General features: G+C 54.5%; 1 long non-coding RNA gene across 1 annotated transcript; it reads right to left on the bottom strand.

Annotated features, from left to right (window-relative positions):
- Positions 1–17,963: 17,963 nt before the first annotated feature.
- On the bottom strand, positions 17,964–20,977 carry LOC309839975. Its single transcript, XR_014298535.1, has 3 exons — positions 20,947–20,977; positions 19,948–20,034; positions 17,964–18,122 (listed from the first exon to the last, which is right to left on the bottom strand). It is a non-coding gene; the product is annotated as an uncharacterized lncRNA (long non-coding RNA).
- Between the last annotated feature and the right edge of the window lie 320 nt (positions 20,978–21,297).

Below are 21,297 nucleotides of genomic sequence, written 5' to 3'. Positions count from 1 at the left end.
GCTGTAATATTCATTTTCTTCATCTTCTTTGGTAATTGAATTCCTGATTTTTAGTTCAGTACATAGTCAGTCATCTAGAATAAAGAAAATGTTTCCCACCCTCTCTTACTACTAGGTATGGCTACATGACTAAATATTAGCCAATAGGATGTGTCATGTCCTGAGACATCCTTCACGAACTTCCTTAATAGGGTCATGCCCTTTGCTTTTCTTCTTCATCACTCCCAACACCCTGCTGTCTCAGATGCAGATGTGATGGTTGGAGCTCTAGACACCATTTTGAACAATGAGGACAAGGCTATCCCTCCCGACCCACCCACCCAGGTATGGCCGAACAATGAACTGGATGGAAACTGAGGGCCCGTTCCAGTCACTTTTGGTATGTAACGCCTCAGACTTCATGGCTTAAAACAGCCATTTTACTGTGCTCATAGATTATGTGGGTCAGGAATTTGGGCAGGGCTTGGCTGGGCAATTCTTTCACCCTTGGTGGTGTTGATTAAGGTCACTCAGTGGTAGGCTGAAGGGCTGGTCTGGAGGATCCAACACAGCGTCACTTGCATGGCTGGAGCCCGAATTGGATGACTAAAGAGATTAGGACTGCCAGCCAGAGCATCTACGCATGGCTTTTCCGTGTGGCTTGGCGTCCTCACAGCTCATGTCTTCCATGAGCCCCAAGCAGGAATATTCCAGTGAACAAGGAGGAAACTCACCCACTCTCAAAAATCTCTCAGCATCGGTTCTGCCAACTCTATTGGCCAAAAACAGCCACAAGTCTGTTCAGGGTCAAGGGGAGGGGAACTAGACTCCCCATCCTGATTGGAAGAGCGTCAAGGTCACATCGTCCAAGAGCATGAGGGATGAGATGTACTGTGGTGCTCAGTTCTGGAAAATACCACCTGCCACATTCCCTTAGAGTTCAGGGAGAGAGCTACCATACCAGCCTCAATCACCTAGCTTGGAAGTCGAGTGAGAAATATACTCTGACTCTCTTAAGGCACTCTTATCTTTGGCCTTCGTTACTCAGAGTAACTAGTACTAATCATAGAGATCTGCTCTGTGTGGGATTTTAAGGGACTTTAAGTAGAGGACCGTTTAGCCATCTCCTGGACTTGGTGTGAACTAGTGTTTGACTCAAATAACTCTCCTTTTCTAATACAATAGTAAAGGACAGGACTTCCACCTTCCTGCCCTGTCCTTCAGGGGCTATAAACTAGAAAGGATCTTCTCTTATGTAAACCCAGGACACTGTGCTTGCCGTTCTCAGGCTACAGGCGCCTTCGTTGGAGAGTCCTGTGATGGGCCTCTGGGTTTGGAGATAAGGTCTTATCCTGGGCCCTTATCTCCAAACCCCCAGGCCCTGGCCCTGGAGGAGATGGAAAAAGTGGTGATTTTATTCTTTGCCTGAGGTTTCCAATTCCAGTGTGAGAGGGGGCGGGGCCCACCGGGAGGCCCATCCCCAGCACATCCAGGACCTCTGTCACGTGGCCAGGGGCACGCTCAGTGCCACAGGCTGCTTCTGGTGGCCCAGGGCTGAAGCTCAAGTGGCCCGGGCCTCTGCAGCAGGTGAGTGTCATGGTGGTGAGAGTGGGCAGGAGTGTTCCAGGCTCTTTATCCGCCGGGGGTTGAGATGAAACACAGCTACCAGGTCATCACAGGTGAGGGATGTTCCCTTTGGGCTGGACTTGACCTGGGAGCCCAGAATCTACTAGCTGACGAGGTTCCCAGGGAGTCAGAAGACAGTGAGGAGAGCCTTTCACCACCTGGTGGTTCACCTGGACGTTTCTGGAGCCGGCACCCCACTGCCGCAGAGCAGGTCACAGGTGCAAGCCAAAGTCAAGGGGTGGAGAAATACACTCCACTTGCAGTGAGAAAAATGGCAAAATCTCATGTCAAGGGATGTGGGTGTATCATTCTAATGCAGGGAGCAGAGAGGAATTGGGGAATGATGATCCACTGACCGCTCTATCCTGCAGCCTGTAAACCAGCCATTAATACCATCTGAAATCTACCAGAACCAACCCCCCAAGTTCCAATGTTAGTGGTTCCAAAATGTGTGGGGTGTGTGTGTGTGTGTGTGTGTGTGTGTGTGTGTGTGTGGTGAGGAGTGCGTGGGGAAGATAAGGGGCCCACTGTTCCTCCCCACACCCCACAAACCCCTGCCCTAACCCAAGTACCTTGTAACTTGCTGCTTTGGGCTCAATAAATATTTGTTGACTGACTGATAAATACACGCTGACATTCACAGGGACAAAGTGAATCCCACCGGGGCTTGGATTGAATGTCAATGAGTCTGAAGACGACCTCCTTGCTGTGAGTACAGGCAAGACCCCACCTCAAGGTTCTATGGCAGGAATGGAGTTTCTGGTGCCCCTTCTTGCTTTTTTTTTTTTCTGACTGCCTCAAACTGGCCCATCTGGCGGCTCTGGTATGTCTGGTCTGAGGCACACACTTTCTTCTCGATTCTCCCCACTCGGGTAGGATGTCTGGGGCTGGCGTGATGCTTCCACCCACCATAACCTTCCAAGCTGTCTGCACTGCCCGAGTGTTTCTAAGCTTCCGGTGTCGGTGTCGGTGTCGGGCAGCCAGTGGGTAGATGTGTTTTCGGAGGCGGGTTATCTATGTCAAAACGTCAGCTGCTGTGGGTGATGGCAGGATGTGTGCAAGGCACGGTCTGCGCTGGGAGGAGTGGGGATAATACACACGTGTCTGCCAGATGCTGGGGCAGTGAAACCAGGGGGGTGTGCGGGTGGGGGGGGGAGGTGGAAAGGATGGGGGTGTGGCTTGGCGTGGGGGAAGCAGCTGCGTCTCCGCAGTCACTTAGGACCTGCGAGGTCCAGTCAGATACTGATGGAGAGCTGCCAGCTTATTTCTTCCCAGTGATCAAAGTAAATCGTGCTCTATTGTGGAAAATTTGGAACTCACGGAGAAGTGTAACAAAGACACTGAAAACCACCTATAATCCCTAGCTAGACGTCACGGCCGTGAACATTTAACCCGTCTCCTTCCAGCCTGTTATAAGTGTGTACACAGCGCGGTGGTGAAGAGTATGGGAGAGGAATCTTACTCTCTGGGTTCAAATCTGTGCCCTGTAACATCAGCTGCGTCATGTTTAGATAAGGTATTTAACTTCTCTGTGCCTCAGCTTTCTCGTCTTTAAAATGGGGATACGAAGAGTGCTTACCTTATAGGGCTGTTGCAAGGATGGAATGAGATGATTCCTTAAGTGCCGGCACACAATGAGTGCTTAATAAATGCTAACTCCTACCAGCCTATTTCCATATATCACAATTTAGATCAAACCCTTAAAACATGTTGAATGCTACTTGTTTTCCCACCGAATGTTTTAGTATGAGCATTTTCCTGTACCATCAAAAACTCTTTCTAGAGCATCACTTAATTCTTCACTTTTAATTTATTTTATTGAAGTATAGTTGATTTACAGTGTTGCGTTAATTTCTGCTGTACAGCAAAGTGACTCAGTTATACATATATATACATTCTTTTTCATATTCTTTTCCATTATGGTTTGTCACAGGATATTGAATACAGTTCCCTGTGCTGTACAGTAGGACCTTGTTGTTTATCCATCCTGTATATACTAGTTTGCATCTGCTAACCCCAAACTCCCAATCCAGCCCTCCCCCACCCCACCCCCTTGGCAACCAGAAGTCTGTTTAGAGCATCATTTTAAATAGCTTTCTTGTGCCCCATGGATTCATCTTCATTTACTTAGCAATTTTCTTGTTGCTGGACATGGACGCTGTTCTCAAGTTTTTGTTAATATAAATAATACCGCAATGAACACCTTTGTCAGGGGTTCCTTGGATTTGTTTCTGACATTTGTTTCCTTGTTATGAAAGTACAATATACTTGGTATAGAAAACCATCGAAAAATACAGAAGAATGTAAAGAGGAAAATAAAAATTATCATTGAGAGAGAGAGAGAGAGAGAGATTGAGAGGAGAGATTCTCTCCCCAGGAAGAAGGTGTCTGGGCCACTCTGCACTCTGTCCTAGAGGCTCCACCCAGCGCCTGGCAGCATAAACACGACCAGAGTTAAATAACAACCCAGCACAATATGCAGGACGTCATAGGGCTTTAAGTGATTAATTGCCAAGTAAGTGCTATGAGTTTCCTAACCAGCAGTGTTTGCTCCTAGTGACCAGCTGGGACAGGGAGAGTCCTTAGCGTTTTTTAAAGAACGCGTTGTTCTGTTGTGTGACAGGTTTCCCAGAGTCTTTACCAGCCGGGAAGCTTTCTTTCCTAAGGGCCTTAAGGAAAAGGAGGTCTCTAAATCATCCTCAATCAATCAAGAGGCCCCTCTCCCTCACCCCATCCTCCGGCCCTAGTCAATTTGGGGGCTGCCTCAGAGGTGAGAGCCCACTCTGGCCTCAGCCATCTCCCCAGATCTCCTCTGAAAGCCCTCAGTATTCTGCTCAGGTGGCTTCCTCCCAACCCGCTGAAGGACGTTCTAGGGCAGGTCTGAAAGGGATGTACCCAACCCAGAGTGGGTCCACAGGGGGAGAGATGGCCTTGAAGAAAGAGCCTTGGGCCTCTCAGGAGCTTCTGAAGGGATGTGGGCTATGCAGCCTGCAGGAGCTGAGAGAGAGGGGCCACGATGGCAGACTCTACAAACGTAACCGCCACCAATTTCTCCCAGCCCTACGCGTGCGCGCTGCTACTCCCATCCAAAAGAAGGAACGGTGAGTCTATTTCCCCTCCCCTGGAATCTGGGCTGGCTTTGTGACCTGCTTGGGCCAACAGAATTCATCGGAAGTGTTGCCACGTAACTTCTGAGCTGGGGCATTAAGAGGTCCGGCTGCATCTGTTTTCGTTCCCTCAAACGGAAGCTCCAGGTGAGAAGCCCGGGCCATCCCGCCGGAGAGGCCGAGTCGGGGAGAACAGAGCCCCCTCAGCCAACAGCTGCCGCCAAGTGCAAAAGACGTGAGTGAGGCCGTCTGGGATGTCCCAGACCCAGCCAGACTCCCAGCTGAGTGCGGTTGCGTGAGCAACTCCAGCCGATGTGGAATAGAAGAACCACCCGCTGGGCCCAGCCAACCCATCAATCGTGCGAAAAAGTCAATTGTTGTTTTATGGCGCTGAGCTTTGGGTTGCTTCTCAGGCAGCAGTGGATAACCAAAACACTGCTGTTTCGAATACAGCTGACGCTCCCACAACATGGGTTTGAACTGCACGAGTCCACTTACACGCAGATTTTTTTCCAGTAAATGCGTCTGCACGATCGTAATACACGATCTGCGGTTGGTTGAGTCTGCGGATGCGGAACCGTGGAAACGGCAGGCTGACAGTAAAGGTGCACGTGGATTTTTGACTGCGTGGGGTCCGGTGCCCCTAACTCCCGCGTCATTCAAGGGTCAACTGTATTTGAAGGGCTGTTGGTGGCAGAGGAGTGAGACTTGCCTTGCAAGCCCCTGGGAGCAGAGCAAGGGAGCAGCCCCTTTTGGCTCAGTAGAGGTGGGGACTCTGAGACATCGAAAGCCATCTAAATGAGACCATGTGTGACCTTGGTGCGCTCCCTGCGGGGCAGGAGGGGAAAGCCCAGGCTGCTTGTCGGCGTCTGGAAGGGGACCTGGGGGACCAGATGACTGGCACACCGTCCCACCCGAAGCTTCTTTGATTCTTTACTCTCCTCCACATTCATTCCATCTGTTTCCCACACAGGGAACTCTGCCGGCCCCGCCACTCCTGCTGAAGGGCAGAACCAGTCCTGCTGTCTGTCCCATCTCCACGCGCTTTTCTCAGCCTAGGCGTTTTTGAAGTTCAAATGCCACCTCTTTCGGAAAGCTTTTGCCAGCTACGGTACCTGGATGGCAAGCTCTCTAAAGAAAGGGATCCTGTTTTATTTATTTCTCTGTTCGCCCAGTGCCTAGCACGGGGCTGATGGCTCGGGCTCGATCCAGGGGTTTGGACTTAGCAGGCAAACCACACACCTGGAGGCTCCCTTGCCACGTCAGGACCAGCTTGGAACAAGGGGGTGAAGGCCGGGCAACCCGGGGAAGGATCTCCTGAATCCGGCAGCCACTGGCTGGTGTGTCACATCTGTTCTCCGTGTCTGTGGGCCCCACGAGTGTTCAGGAGGGTCTCTGTTAAGCTGGCTGTGGAGCTTGGAGAATCCTCCTCAGAGAAGCAGGATGTGTACACACACACACACACACACACACAGACTCAGCACTCAAGCACGGAGACTGCCTCAGGGGAGACACTGTCTGCAGGAACCAGACTCCACAGCCTCCCAAGGGACTCGTCATCACATCTCTCGTCAAAGTGTCACTTGTCAAGCGCGGTTCTAGCTCAGCGGAACTCACACTGAAGGAAGGGCCTCGGAGGGGAGTGGGCTCCGCGGAGTTTGCAAGCAGACACGGCGTGTCTTGTCCTTGGCCCGGCCCCAGAAAGCCTAATGAGCCGGTGGCGTGAAGAACAGACACCATGGGGGTTATCAGAGGTGCGGGGCTTCGGGAACCTGCCCCGTCCTCCGCCGCGTGCGGGCGTCACTCAGTCAGATTCCCAGCAGTGCCCAGAGAGGAGCAGGTCTGAGAAGTACTGGTCCTCTCCTTTGTGCACAAAGAAGAAAAGAAAAAGGGATCTCGGGTCAGTCAGGCAGCAGCAGGGAGGGGATGGGACTCAGGGAAGACGGTCTGAGGGTGAGCGGGTCGGGCGGCGGCCTTTAGCTTCCTAACGGCCTCAGGCTTGGTCTGAGGGGTTTCTCTGTAGAAGGGGAGCCCTGTTGCCAGTTTTGATTCGGGAGCCTCTCGTCCAGCTCAGCTCTACCCTGAGCAATTCTCCCCGCTCAGCCCTGGGGTCTGAACTGCAGCCCCCGACTCTGACCCCAACAGCCCGGAGCAGCCAAGCCCGTGGCCCAGGTTTCCTTGAGAAAGGCCTGGATCAAAGCTTGCACACGCTTCTCAACTACAGGTGGTAGTGAGCGTCCGCTCGTGTAGGGCCTGAGCTCTAGAGGGTCACCAGAAAGAGACAGCAAACAGAGGAATGAATGCTGGGCCAGACCATCTGGCCACACCCCGGGCTGTGATCAGGCATCTGGGGCCACCTCCCCTCCCAGGACCTCAGCCCAGCTAATGGGCCTGGGCAGTCAAGGCCCCTAACCCCTGTCCCTTCTCGCTGATTCTTCCGCTCCCCAGCCCTGCCCTCTGTACTTAGGAGCCCCTGGCTGTACCCAGGGAGCCATGCCCCTTTAGCCAAGGGACTGGACCCAGTGGTGTGCTGGAGCCGCCTGCAGCTCACAAGAGCCGAGTCCGGGGCTTCCCTGGTGGTGCAGTGGTTGAGAATCCGCCTGCCAATGCAGGGGACAGGGGTTCGAGCCCTGGTCCCAGAAGATCCTACATGCCGCGGAGCAGCTAAGCCCGTGCGCCACAACTGCTGAGCCTGCGCTCTAGAGCTGGCGAGCCACAACTAACTGAGCCCGCGTGCTGCAACTACTGAAGCCCACGCGCCTAGAACCTGTGCTCTGCAACGGGAGAAGCCACCGCAATGAGAAGCCCACACGCCACAACGAAGACCCGATGCAGCCAAAAATAAATAAAATAAATAAATTTATAAAAAAAAGAAAAAAGAGCCAAGTCCACTGTGCGTATCCCTTCCCACCTCTGTGTTCAGGGACAAGTAGGTAGCTTGGAACTGGCTAGGGTAGGAGGATTTCTTCTATGGAAAGTGGCAAATGCTAGAAATTGAGACTCCTCTACCCCAGAGCCGGCTGTTAAACCTTCACCAGCGCACCACTGGTTAGACCCCCAGAGCGGGCAGCCCAGTGGGTCACTGCCAACCCCTGCAGCCTCTCCTGGAGAAGCTCTTCGCTGTGAACGTGGGCAGGGCCAGGCTCTGGCTCAAGCAGGCCTGGGGTGGGCTCCTCTCTCTCCGTCCTGCACTCCCCACCCAGAAGCCTTCTCCCCAGGCAGCCTGGCCTGGCGGTTTGCCTAAGCCGTTCTCAGGTATTCTGCCCCCCTGGTTGCAAACATCATCTTTCAGACTTTTGAGCCGAGAGCACAGATCACCTTGAAAGCCAGGAGAAAAACCCCACCTTTGTCCATGGGCGTCTTGGGTGGGCAGTCCTGGGACAGGAAGTTAGCCTGAGGCACGGGGGGACACCAAACATCGAGGGCACCGGAAGCTCCCTTCTCTGACCCCTCACGCCAGCACTCCATTTCTTTCTGCTCCTTGCCATTTCCCGTCTGGAATTTTGCTCAGGACATTCCTCTCCCTGGAATAATCACCCACCCTACCCGCCCGGTAAATGCACTCTGTCCTTTCAGTTCTGCTGCAGATGTCACCTTCTTGTGATATCTTTGCCAGCCCCCAGCTCTCCCCCCTCTCCCTGCCCCCAGAATGCTCCCACCCACCCGGTGGGTCCTCCACTGAAGCAGCTGTCACTCGCTTGTAGAGCTGTAGTCTCCCCCATTAGGCTGTGACTTTTGTCCCCCTCTTCCCAGGGTATTTCTTCCACAGATATGTCCTGAGTCCCCATTATGTGCTTGGTCCAGGCACGGGGGTGTGAAGACGAGTGAGGGAGTTTGGCCTCTGCCCTCGTGGGGCAACCAGTCTGCAGGGAAGATTACACAGACAGTAGCAATACCCAGTGACACGTGCAGTCCTGGGGAACTGGGAACCATGGCAGCACACAGCAGGGACCCCCAACCTATTCGGGGATGGGGGGGTCAGGTAAGTCTTCCTGGAAGATAAGCCTTTTCTTTCTTCCAGACTTTTCAGTGGAGGCTTCCAAGAGAATCAGAGTTCACAGAGTTGACAGCGTGTGCAAGACCTGGGGCATGGAGAGGGTGCAGGTGTGGGTGCTGGGTGTTCGTGGCTGCGAAAGACCAGGGAAAGATGAGGGTCATGCAGTGGAAGGGGATGAGAGAGAGAGAAGGACACGTTAATTGCTGATGGAGAGGGTGAGGCTGGGGACACGGGAGGACAGGGACTAATGTCTAGAGTTGCACTGTACAGTACGGTAGCTACTAGCCATGCTCAATTCTCTCCATTAATTAAAATAAACAAAATAAAATGATTCAGTTCTTTGGTCAGACTAGCCACATTTTAAGTGCTCGAGAGCCACACGTGGCTAGTGGCTAGGAAAGTGTAGAACAATTCCGTCATTGCAAAAAAGATCTACTGTAGATCTCTGCCCTAGAGTTTGAGCTCCTGGGACTCAAGAGTTCAATGGGGTTGGCCACGAGATGAGTGAGAGGATACTTCTCCCTTGGCACTGGAGGGCAGGCGGACAGGGTGGTGTGGACAGATGCTGGGGTGGGGGATGGGATGGGGTTAACCGGTGACTCCCGTGGTCTCTGTGAAGTTGGAGCTGAGTGGAGAGTAAGAAGTAGGTGTGTGTCAGGTGGGAGAGAGCTGGCTAGGGGAACTGAGGACCCTCAGGAAAGTGCTGGGCTGAAAGGACGGAGCCCAGAGCTGAGCGCCTCAGAAGAGGGGTGGCTCTGTGTACCGTGGCAAGCAGGTCCATGGTGTGCTTGGAAGGAAGTAGGGGGCTGAAGAGAAGTCACTTGAGTGGGAGATCCAGCTATCTACTACTGGGTAGCAAACTATTAGTGACGTACAACATCCATATTTAGTTTGCTCATGAACGTGCTACTTGGGCAGTGCTTGGCAGGGACAGCTTGTCGCTCCACTCAGTGTCAGCTGGGTAGCTTAAAGGGTGACGCCACTTGGCATTGACTAGGGTGGATCAAAGGGATCGTTTGAAGGCTCCCTCTTTCACCTATCTGGTGCTTGGCGCTGGCTGTCAGCTAGGACATTAGTGGGAACATCAGGCTGTTGGCTGGGACACCTATCTTGGCCTCTCCATGTGGCCTGGGCTTCCTTACAACATGGTGGCTGGATTCCACGGGTGACCATCCCGGGAGAGAAAGAGAGTCAGATGGATGTCATATCACCTTCTATGACCTAGACTAGGAAGTCTGCAGTATCACTTGGGCCACATTCTATTCGTGGAGGTAGTCACGAAGGCCAGACGTGGCTCAAGTGGCGGGGAAACTCCTCCTCCTAAAGGGGGCTAGTGGCAAGGTTCTAGAAGAGCATGTGAGGGCTTCCCTGGTGGCGCAGTGGTTAAGAATCCGCCTGCCAGTGCAAGGGACACGGGTTCGTGCCCTGGTCCGGGAAGATCCCACATGCCGCGGAGCAACTAAGCCCGTGCGCCACAACTACTGAGCCTGCGTGCCACAACTACTGAAGCCCGTGCGCCTAGAGCTTGTGCTCCACCAGAGAAGCCACCGCAATTAGAAGCCCGCGCACCGCAACGTAGAGTAGCCCCCACTCGCCGCAACTAGAGAAAGCCCGCGTGCAGCAACGAACACCCAACAGAGCCTAAATAAATAAATAAAGTACAGAAGAGCATGTGAGACCAGAAATACTGCTGTGGCCATTTCTGGAAAATACGATGTGTGCCACAGAACCCAAGGAGTGAGAAGCCAAGGTCTTATCTGCTTCTGGGAGAGGAGGTGAAGAAGTTGGGCCAAGTTCAAATTCCTTCAATTCATTCATACAACTAATACTTATTGAGCACCTCCTACGTTCCAAGCTTAATTTCAGGTGCTGGAGATACAAGATGGACAAAAATCTGTCCTTATGGAGATTACGTGGTAGTGGGGAAGACTGATACTGAACAAACAAGAGCTTATTATATTGGGTGATGTCAAATGCTATAAGCATGACTGATGGTCAGTAACAGAAAGTGCAGAATGGAAGGAGGGTAGAAGTTGGGGCAGCCAGGGCCTCCCAGAAGCCCGGATTTTCGGATTTTCTCCAGAGGGAGGAGGGTCTGCAAGCTACAGGGAGGATCTGGAGGGTTTGGCCATGCCTTTGAACGCTGTATCCCAGGCACCTAGCTGGTAGGGCTGGATAAACGTGGCAGGGTGTAACCGAAAGGGCTCCCAGGCGCTGAGTCTTTGCCCAAGGTCACCAGCTAGTTAGAAGCAGTGCAGGAACCGGGCTGGCGAAACAGGGAGCACGTTTGACCCGTCATCCCCGAGAACTCTTCCCCCTGTCCGGTTTCGGAGCCAAACAGACCGGGGGCTTCTTGAACGGTACCCCGGGGTGTGTGTCTAGCCGCCGTGGTTCTACTCGTGCAAAAAGCTGAAGGGGCCGAGGAGGAGCGAGTTTGAGTTGGAAAGGGCTCAGAGAGGAAAAAACGTGGGGATTTCATTGGACTCAGCGAACCCTTCCCGTACCAGACGGCGCAAACACTCAGAGGCGGCCGCCAGTGCCTGGCTCTGCTCCGGGCCTGGGGCACTCGGCGGAAGCGTGGTTGCGGAGGGGGGCGGGGCGCAATCCAGGATCCGTCCTCCCGCTACATCCTTGCGCCTCCCCGACAACCTGCCCTGGCTGGAAAGCCACCAGGACTAGGCTGCTGGCGTGGTGTGAGGACAGGAGGGGACGGAGAGTCCGTGAGGGGTGGGAGGGTGTCCGGGGAGGCGGGGGCCTCCCCGGGCTGGGCAGAGGCTGCGTGGGGGGCTCGGTGGTGGGGGAGATTGGGGGCCCCCGCGGCATCTCCGACACAAAGGGCGGGGGAGCTCGGCCCGGCGGTCTCTGCAAGCAGTATTGATCGAGGGGCGGGCGCAGCGAGCGCGCCGAGAGCGGCTCCATCCATTAGGGCCGCTGTTCGCCTCCAATTAGAAAAAAAATCATTACTCAGCAGCCAGCAGCGGCCTGCGCGCCGCCCGGGACCGCCTGCGAGCGAGCGAGCGAGCGAGCGAGGGAACGGCGGGCCTCCCCCCCGCCTCGTGCTCCCCACCCCCAGCCCCCGGCGCCCCGCCTCCCCCGGCCCTAATGACAACTATTAGAACTGCCTCCCCGCACCCACCGCCCGGCGAGCACAAAAGCGCGAGATTCATTTGGTAATCGGGGTAATTACAGCGGGGCGCGGGGGCGCACGCGGCGATGGCGGGCGCGCCGGCAGAATGCTAAGGGACCGGGCGCGTCGCCCGGTCCCACCCCGCCGCCCTCCCTGCCAGGCCCCTCGCCCGATTGGCGCCCGGGGCCACGTCTCCCCCGCCCCTGCCCTTCCCCCCACCGCCAGCCGTGGGAAGGGGGCTGCCGGGGTGGGGGGGCTCCTGGGGGCGGGATCAAAAGTCCCCCCGCTCCCCTCGCCACCCCCCGGGCCCCGACCGGCTCGCCATCGGCCTCGGCAGCGTGGCCTGCGGCGCTCAGGACAAGATTTGCCACGTCCGGGAGCCGGAGAAACCCTCCGAGGCCCGGACGCATAATAAATACCGTGTGTAATGTATTTACTCTGCTGCCCCCAGTTAATTCACACACCCGCGCCGAGCCGTGCTCCCTCCCCCCGCGCGCGCCCCGGCATGTCGTTCCTACTTACAGGCGCGAGGCGCTGTCCCTCGAGAGGGCCTTTTTTTTTTTTTTCTGAGAGCTTTAGGATGGATGCAACGTGTCATTAAACCTGAAAAGGGCTGTTACTTATCTGTAATGGTGTTTTCCACAGGCCTTTCTACTTACCTGTGCGGGCCCAGGTACTACCTGGATGGCGAATGGGGGTTGGGGGGTGCTCCAAAGCCCGGGTAGGGTGGGTAAGCGGCATGTGAGCCCAGCAGGATACGGCTGAGGGATCGCTGGAACCCAGCCATGCCCCAAACCGACACCGAGGCCCCGTCTCCACAACCTGGAGGCAGCCCCTCTTTTGCCCCGTACCGTGCTGCACCCCGGGCAGGATTCTTCCTCCACAGCGGCCCGAAAGAGCATTGTGTTAGGGGGCCCCTCAGAAAGGCTTCCCTCACCTTAGCCTGCAAAAAGTGCAGCCTCGGGCTTGGCCATTCTTGCAGCAGAAAGGCCCCGTGTGCCTCCGGCACTGGACGGCCCTTATCTGGGGCGATTTCCCATCTGCCTCTCGGGGAAGCAGGATTGTCTTCTGCACAGGACTTATCTTGTTGGGAAGCAGAGCTGTGAGCTAGAGGCAGGCCCGGCGAATGGAATGCTCACTCGGCCTTGTGTGTTCTTAATGACCCAGAACAGAGTCCTCAGAGGTGAAAAACAAAACCCTACACCCCCTTAACCCTTCCATGCCCAACCCGGCTGAGAGATTTCCTCATCCTGCTGTGGTGGCATGCAGACTCCTCTCAGGACTGCATCCGGGGGCTGCCTCGTGGACCTCAGCCCCAGCAGGTGGGAACTTTAGTCTGGCCTGCTCCCACTAGGGGTTGGTGGGTGGGGTGTTCACCCTGGTTTTGGAGGGTTTGGAGGAGGGACTCGTCATGCACTGAAAGCTTGGGGAAAAATTTGAGTTGGTCAGCATTTTTCTGAGAGGAGGGTTCTTAAAGGGATCTGAGATCGCCCCAAAGGTTAAGAACCACCTAGCAGCTGTTTCACCTTGCTCAGATCTTATCTCCGAGCCCAGCTTCATTATCGGGAAGAATGAGGCTACTCCAAAGCAGTTGTTGTGATCAAAACAATGAGATAATGCTTTAATATCTGTAAACTGTACAGAGTTCTACAAAGATAAATTATTAACGATGCCAAAGATGGCTCTGTATGTGTGCGTGTGCGTGTGTATGTGTGTTTTGTGCGCGCACGCGCATTCATTTGTGAATGGGCAGTGTGTGTGTGAGGGGGGCGTTGGGATTACATGCTCCATCTTAGGGAACTTCTGAACCCTTCATCTCTCTACCTCAGGGGTGGGGGATGGAGGGAGTGGACGGCAGGGTCTTCCTGCTCCAGCTGCTGTGGTACTCAGGAGACTCGTGGCCTCTCTTGGGCACAGAGCCTGTGCTGAGTGCACCTTTGAGGAATAATCAAATCAACGGGTAGCTGAGCGGTCTTGGCCCACCGCACCTCCCTTCTGGACTTGCAAATACAACTCTGGACCCTTTCCAACTTGAATGTAATTATCTCTGGGGTAGAGGCCCCTCAGTCCCCAATCCTTTCTGATTTCCGTATCTACCTTCGAGGAGCTCAAAGATGAAAATAACCAGAATCCAAGGGTGTTCAGGATCCCATAGAGACGAGGACAGATGAGGTGACAGCTAATTCTCTTCATCCACACACCGAGACAAAAAGGGGGGAGAGTTTGTCTGCGGTCAGGAGACCAGGGTTAGAGCCAGTGCACCGCACCCTCCCATACAGCCTCTTGCTTTGGCACAAAAGCACTGTGGCAGCCATGGGGGGGCCCTGCCCAGGCTTCCCTTCGGTGGAGAAGGTTCTGGAAGGAGTGCTCTTAGCTGACAGCCCCCAGCTGCTGTACCTCCAGGAGCCACAGCAGCTGAGACCACAGGCTCCCCAGGCTGCCCCACTCAGTGACCGCAAGATGGGGACACCAGAGCTGGGCCACTCTGCCGGACGTGGGACGTCTCTGATGGGCGGTCTTTGCTCCGGGGCTCCCCATCGGCCTGGTGCAGCCTTTCTCAGAGCTGCGCTGTGTCTGAGGCTCTTCCCACCCCATCCTCCTTCCTTTCCCCTCCTTTCTCAGGGATCAGACCTGTATCTTGGCCTGAAGGCTCTCCCACCTACTCCTTCTCCCTCCCCCGTGATCCTTCACGCACATTACCCCCAATACATCTCCTGAACTTCTGATTCCATGTTGGTGTCTGCTACCTGGAGGACCCGGACTGCCACAGGGACCAACACTCCTGTGCTCTCCATCATTTTAGGTAGAACGCTTGTGTGTGCAGGGTCACATAGAGTCAAGGGTGAAGCTCGGAGCTCTCGGCTACTCCTTTGCCCCTGTTCCAGAAGGTTGTAGGCACCAGACGCTCTCCCACGTGCCTCTAAGGCTAGGTGGCATGCTGCCACACTTGGGTGGTCGTGATGCTTGTGACTTGTATTTATTCTTCCAGTTGCTCCTGGGTACAGTCGGACTCATCTCTGCCCAGGGCCCCTGCTGCCAAAGAGGCTGACTCTACCCACCAGCTTGCCCGGCTGCTCTTGGAAAGTCAGTCCTCAGGCCAGGCTGCACTCTGAGGCCCAGAGCTCCTTCCGAATTGCCACTCCGAGCATGAATCTGAGAGTTGAATGCCAACCCTGCAAATCTGTACATCGAATCAGAGGCTCCCCTGACCGCCTTCCACCTGATGCCAGGGTGAGCCAGTAAGCCTGGGCAGCCCTGCTCTTTAGAGACATGGACTAAAATCAGATTGAAAGGAAGGGAATCAAGGAGAAAAAACATCATTGGAAAACAAAAGAACTGCTAGACTCTCCGCCTGCTCCTGGAAAGGCAGTCACCAGCCTAAAGACAGATGAAGTGGAGGGCTGTTTTTTTGTTTTTTTTTTAAAAGGCGGGGGGCAGAGGTCATTAGCTCAGAGAATGTGTTATATTTGACATAAGGAGGGTGGTAATTTGAGGCTGGAAAGTGCACTCTGGTCCGGGAGATGCAGTCCGCAGATACTATTCGCTGGGGAGAACGGACAGGCCCTCGACTAGGAGAGTGGCGGAGAGGGAGGCGTTGCGGAGGTCTCCTGTTCTGCCAGCCATTCACGGCACCTCTGTCCATCCCCCCACCTTTCTGAAGAGGACCCATCTGTGAACTCTCACTTCTGCCATCCCTGGCGACTGTGAAGTCTCACGGGACTGAGACCAGCACCCAGTGACCTGGGTTGTAGAGCTTCCAAGACAGCCAGTGCCACCCCTGCGGGCTGTTTGTTTTGTGTTTTGTCCTCGGAGCCCGGCTTTACTTGGCGGTGCCAGGCTGCAGCCCCATGGCCAAGGGTTTTGGGGACAGTACTTTCCCTCGGTTCCTGGGAAACCAGCCTGAAGTGCACATGCCCTCTGAGGGGCTAGCAGGCTTATCTGCTGCCGGGGACCCCTGGGCACTTGGTTCTTCCCAGTGAAGAGAGACGGAGGCTACGGGGGAGAAACTCCTAGAGGACGTGCTCATTCCGCGGTCCTCATCCACTCCTGCCCGTCCCCCAGACATCGGTTACAGATGGAAGGATGCAAGGGGGCAGCCAGCCAAGCCTGCGGAGAGCTGGGCGAGCTGCCTCGGATTGCGGCGCGCTAGCTCCGAGCGCATCGTCGCCCGGGGCCCTCTGGATCAAAGGCCGGCTCCTCCAGCTGCACTCAAACTTCATCCACTTCTCCAGGCTTTTCCGGGCCTTCGCTTGGGCCCTGCCCTCAGCCTCAAACACTCTTATCTAGCTCCTACCCTTCCTTTCGCTTTCAGCTTAAGCTCCAGGAAGTACGGGTAACCTCCACTGCAAACAAAGGCAAACGGTTTCTTTATCCGGAGCCTTTACTATGCTAATGGACACCGTGAATCTTCGGGGGGCTGGGGGGAGCACCAATCTTTTCCAGAGTGTTCGGCCACAAAAGGCCTCCGCCGACCCCCTCATATCTATTAACCCTCTCCCTGAGAAGGAAGGGATTGGGAAAGGGTCCTCTGAGAGGAGCTGAGGCCGGGGAGAGCCGTGCGTTTCTCTGCTAGATCCTACTTCTTAGGTAGCAGCCCAGAAACCCCTCTTTCCCCTCAGGACGCGGGGTGGTGGGAAAAGAGTCCCTGTCCCGTGGCCTGAACATTAAGCTTTATTAGCGTCAAGGTAAAATCCACACCTGTGCAGATGCTTAATTATAGGCATACGTGCAGCTAAGACACGTTCACACGTTAAGCGTGGGTCAAGTGCAGGGTCTGGGACAGCTCTTCTTTGACTCTTTGGTATAGCTGTGCCAGACCACGGCCAGCCTGTCGTTTGTTCTGCCGGGCCAGGCCTCAAGCAGGGGAGTGGTCTCTGGCGCGTCCTTTTGGGGCCTGCTGCCCGGTGAGGGCAGCATCACATTGGTTGGGCAGATCCTTTTGCCGCGCCCCCCCCTCGCCCCCCCCCCCCCCGCAGATCTGCTGTCTGTGGTTCCCAGGAGGCTGCTCGTCGTGGACCAGATCAGTTGGGTGGCCTTGGCCACTGACTCCTGGTTGGGTTAAGGTTTGGCCAGTGAGACGCCCCAACGGGCAACCTGGCTGGCAGGAAGAGTCAAGAGGTGGGAGTATTTATTTCCCTGGCTGGGCTGCAGTTTGGTGCGGGCTACATTTCTATGCCCACAGCAGCCTTCACCTATAGCCCTCTCCTGTTCGGCTAACAGCCCTCAGCCCTCGCCTCTTCAGCCCGGGGCCTGGTAGTAGCTTCTCACTGTGACTAGTCCCAGGGCACTTCCCCGTCCCTTGTGGTTTCTGTAATCTTCCCACACCTCTGTAAACAGCCCCTTTGCTAAACTCTTTCCAATTCACCGTCTTATTGAGTGCGTCTTGTTGAGTGCGCCATCCGTTCCCCACTGGGGCCCTGACTCAGGACAGCGAGAGCTGTGCTGTGGGCGGCCTCTAAGTCATCTCACCAATCACAGACAAGATAGCTTGAGTTCCCTATTGATCAATTTGAATATGCAAATGCTAGGCGTCAATTACTTGGGGTAAGCTTTCCGTAACAGTCTAGAGCCTGGCTGCGGACCCCCTGACTCACCCCTGTTGTGACATTTAGCGCTGAACTGGCTTATCTGTGCAGGGTCCCCACTCCTACTTGTCTAGATGAGGTTATGGGAGGAACATGAGCCCTTTCTCTCCCAACTCTCTGTTTTTTGGAGGTGGGGGAGGACATCGTCCTTTTGGGGGAATGTGATAAAACTGTCCAAAGTACATGAAAATTGGCCACCTAAATTATGAGCTTAAAGTCTGGTTTCAGCAGTGTGCTGGTAAATGCTTAACGACTGGCTGCCCCACCCACTTCCTTTCCTGAGCTGTAGCATCTGTTGATTTCCATGATGGAAATACTCCAACCCCGGCCAGTCTCATGCTACTCAGGCGCTGGCTCTGACTGTGGAGCTGGGGAGCGACAATAGCACACCATTAAGTAGCATTTCCACCACACAGAAGCACAGATTAGCTAATCTCAGAAACACAGATAATAGAAACGGCAGCAGAGTCATCAGGAAGGCGTGAGTTTTGAGTATTTATCACCGTTGTTTTTTAATATGGTTTATTCGATGTTCAGTTTTTAATTACTTTAATTGTAATTTAATTTTAGTGATTTTAATTTCATTTGTATTGGGGCTTGCGTTTAACAATTGGCTTACAAAACTCCTGAAAATTTAATGATCAGCTCTCACAAACTGGTCCTCTCCAGCTCCAGCACACCATGGAAGGCTTCTATTTGCTCTGTGGCAATGGAAAGAAAAATTAATTTTCATCAAGATAGAAAACAAAAACAAAGAAAAGCGACGAGTATTTCAATTGCGCCACCTTGTGGCACAACCTAACACTACCACACCCCCTTGTCTGAACTCCCCCACTTTGGACACGTTGGATCTATATCTGGGGTGACCAAGGGTCCTGGTTTGCCTGGGACAAGTCTTGCCTTATGCCTACAACCTTGGTTTCACTATTAATCGCACACCCTTTTGTTCTCAAAAGCGTCCTGGCTTGAACAATAAATGATGGAGTCACCCTCCCTGTGTCCCGCTAGACTGTAACTTCCCTGAGGGTAAGGGTTGTCTTGTTTGCCACTGCGTCCCTCTGGCCGAATAAGTCTTTGACTGGGATCTGTTGAATGTGCAGTGAAAGTCAGGGCTACAGAAAAACTTGGTTCTTTGGTTCTGTTGACAGCGACTGGGATTTGGACATCTTTTCGTTTTGCAGAGATTTTTATTGTAATGTGGTTGGCCCTGTAATCTCTGACCCTGCAGCCCTCCGCACATAAAAAGCCAGGCGGATAGACGTCAGAGGCCCGTCTCCCAGGGGCGTGTGGCAGCCAGAGGGTGTTGGTCTGGCCATCTGGTGCAGGAACAGTGGAGCCGTGTGGGAGCCCAGCTGGCATGGGAATCCTTGGCTGTCCCCGGCAAACAGCACGGGGAGGCGAGCTGTGGGATCAATAGTAATTTCCTTCAGAAGAACGGCGATGTAGCGCGCTTGGCAATGGTACTGGGCTTTCCCTGGCACGGAGGTCTCTAAATGCACTTGTGCACTTGGTCCTCTTAGCTAGGAAATGGACTTGCAGCAGAATGCTGGACGGGGAAGGAAACAAGGACAGGACTTTCTTGGCTTGAGCCCAAGAGAGATTGCCAGGTTGGCCGTGGAAGCAAGCGTTCTCTGTGCCTGCCTGTCACGGGCAGAAGCCACGTCGACACTTTGAGGCACTGACAGAGTAGAAATCGTGGAAGCTGGAACATTCCCATGGACCTGCTTGTACCTCCCATGCAATGTCCATCCACTCAGCACTTAGGGAGAGACTTCTGTGTGGCAAGAACAGTGCTCCAGGCTCAGGGGGTCCCTGGGAAGTAAAGGTGATCCCTGCTTCTCACTGTGTAGACACGGAGAGTAAGGAGTTGTCTGACTTTTCTGAAGCCCAGGGATCAGTACTGAAATAGTGGCGCGTCCCAGGCACCTAGGGGGTGGCTGGAGTCTGGCAAGGATGGGGCAGGCTGGAGCTGTTAATGGAAAGCTGAGCAGGAACTTTGTACAGATGGGGCACTCGATGCGGTGGTATACCACCTAGATCCCCCCTTCAGGGGTTAGTGGGGGACTGCTGTCCACTTAGAATTGCCCTTAGCTGAGGGGTGCTGAGCTGCCGTACCCAACGTAATGCCCCCCTACCCCGGGGGGGCCAACTTGTACTCAATGACTGGTCTTGGCGGGGGGTACTAGGGCACACCCCCTTGCCTCAATTTGAGACACCTCTGAAGGGCCAGCCCAGCTCCAGAACTCTTGGTCGGCTGACGTCTTTGTTGCAGCTGCACGGTAGTTCAACTTATCTGCCCCATCCTGTGGCCCTCAATCCCTCTCGGGCGTTGTTCCCGAGAGCACCCTCCAGCCAACCTGCCAAATACTGGTCTCCATCTGGGGGCTCATCTCCCAGGCAACCTGACACAAGACTGGGAGGGAGGGAGGAAGGGAAGGAGGGAGGGGAGGAGGGAGGGATGGACAGTCCTTCTGAGGGAGAGAAACAGTGTGCAGAGGGGCACGGAGCATGGAGAGCAGGCGTTACCTGGGGCAATGCAGGAGAGTCCAGATTTCCTCCTGCGCATGGGGACCGGGTCTGTGATGGGCTGGTGACAGAGACGGACAGTAAGTCCTGGGAAGGTCAGAGGAGGGAGGGAGTGTTAGGATGGGCGTAAGGAAGATTGGGAAGGGGCTGTGGGCACAGAAGGTATCAGGAAAGTCTGCAGTGCACACAGTCAGAAGGAAAAAAAGATAATCCTGGGAAGCAGGTTCTTGATCCCTAATTTCTAGTGGTCAGCGAGGATTCATGGCCCAAAGGTCTTGCATTCCTGTGCTTCTGACCGAGGTGTAGCCCGTAAGCGTTACTTTTAGCTGCCTAGTCAGACTTTGGGCTCTTCTTAACGTAATTTATGTGTTCCCGCAATGAGCCACGTGTCCCCTGGCCTCTTACTTTCTTAGGTGGGCGCTGTGCCCCCATTTGATCTGGAAAGAGGGTTTGAAAGCAGCTGGGGGTGGGTCCAGATCCCTGCCACTACAACATAGTAGCCGTTGTGGAACTAGGGGCAAATGCCTTGACCCTTTAGAGTGTTTCCTGCAAAATGGAGATAGTGCCTCCAAACGCTCAGCGCGAGGCCTGGCACATGGTAAACACTCGATAGTCACCTTCATTTTCGGTCCTGCCATTTCGGGTTCATTTGCTCTACCTTGTACCCCTTTATCAGAACTGTTTGGTGTATGGGTCGGGGGAGTCATTGCGGGGGGCGGTGGTGTTGGTAGGAGTGGGAGAGGCAGAATACACAGACAGACCCCCCCCCCAAATAAGTCCTTTAGAGATCCGGCCCCCTCCCAAAGCCATCCGACTTGCGGGGCAACCTGACAGTGGAAGCGGGCTTGCCTTTATCACCTCCATTTTCCAGAGGGGAAGACGGAGGTCTGGAGGAAAACTGACTTGGGCAGGTTTCAAAGGAATTGGGGGGGTCCCAGCCGTTTGCCCATCAGGTCTTGTGACACCATGTGCAGGTTTCTGTAATTCCCAGAGGCTTACCCTTGCTGTTTCTGCAGCTGGTTCTCCCGGTCTCCCCAAAAGCTGTGAAAGAAGCTGCAGCTTTGGGGCATGGGCGGGGCTCCCCGTGGAGTCAGGCCCCGGGCCAGGAACTGCTCTTGTTTGTTCCTGAGCTCGCCAGAAGGACACCTCCTTCCTCCCCACTGATGTCAGCCGATGACGTCTGGGCGCATTCAGGCCGTGCTGTCATTTGTCCCATGCTCATTCAGCTGATTAAAAGTCATCAATTGTTTTTTAAGCCGGCAGCAGGCGAGCCACCAGGCGCCATTTGTTATTGCTCGGCCATGCTGTGAGATGCTGTTTAAACTCATGGAGCAAAGCTTTCACCAACCA

This window comes from Grampus griseus (assembly GCF_964374135.1).
Source record: "Grampus griseus genome assembly, chromosome: X".
In the NCBI taxonomy this organism is placed as follows: domain Eukaryota; kingdom Metazoa; phylum Chordata; class Mammalia; order Artiodactyla; family Delphinidae; genus Grampus; species Grampus griseus.
Note: the sequence above shows the minus strand (reverse complement) of the source record. Positions and strands in the feature narration are given on the sequence as shown.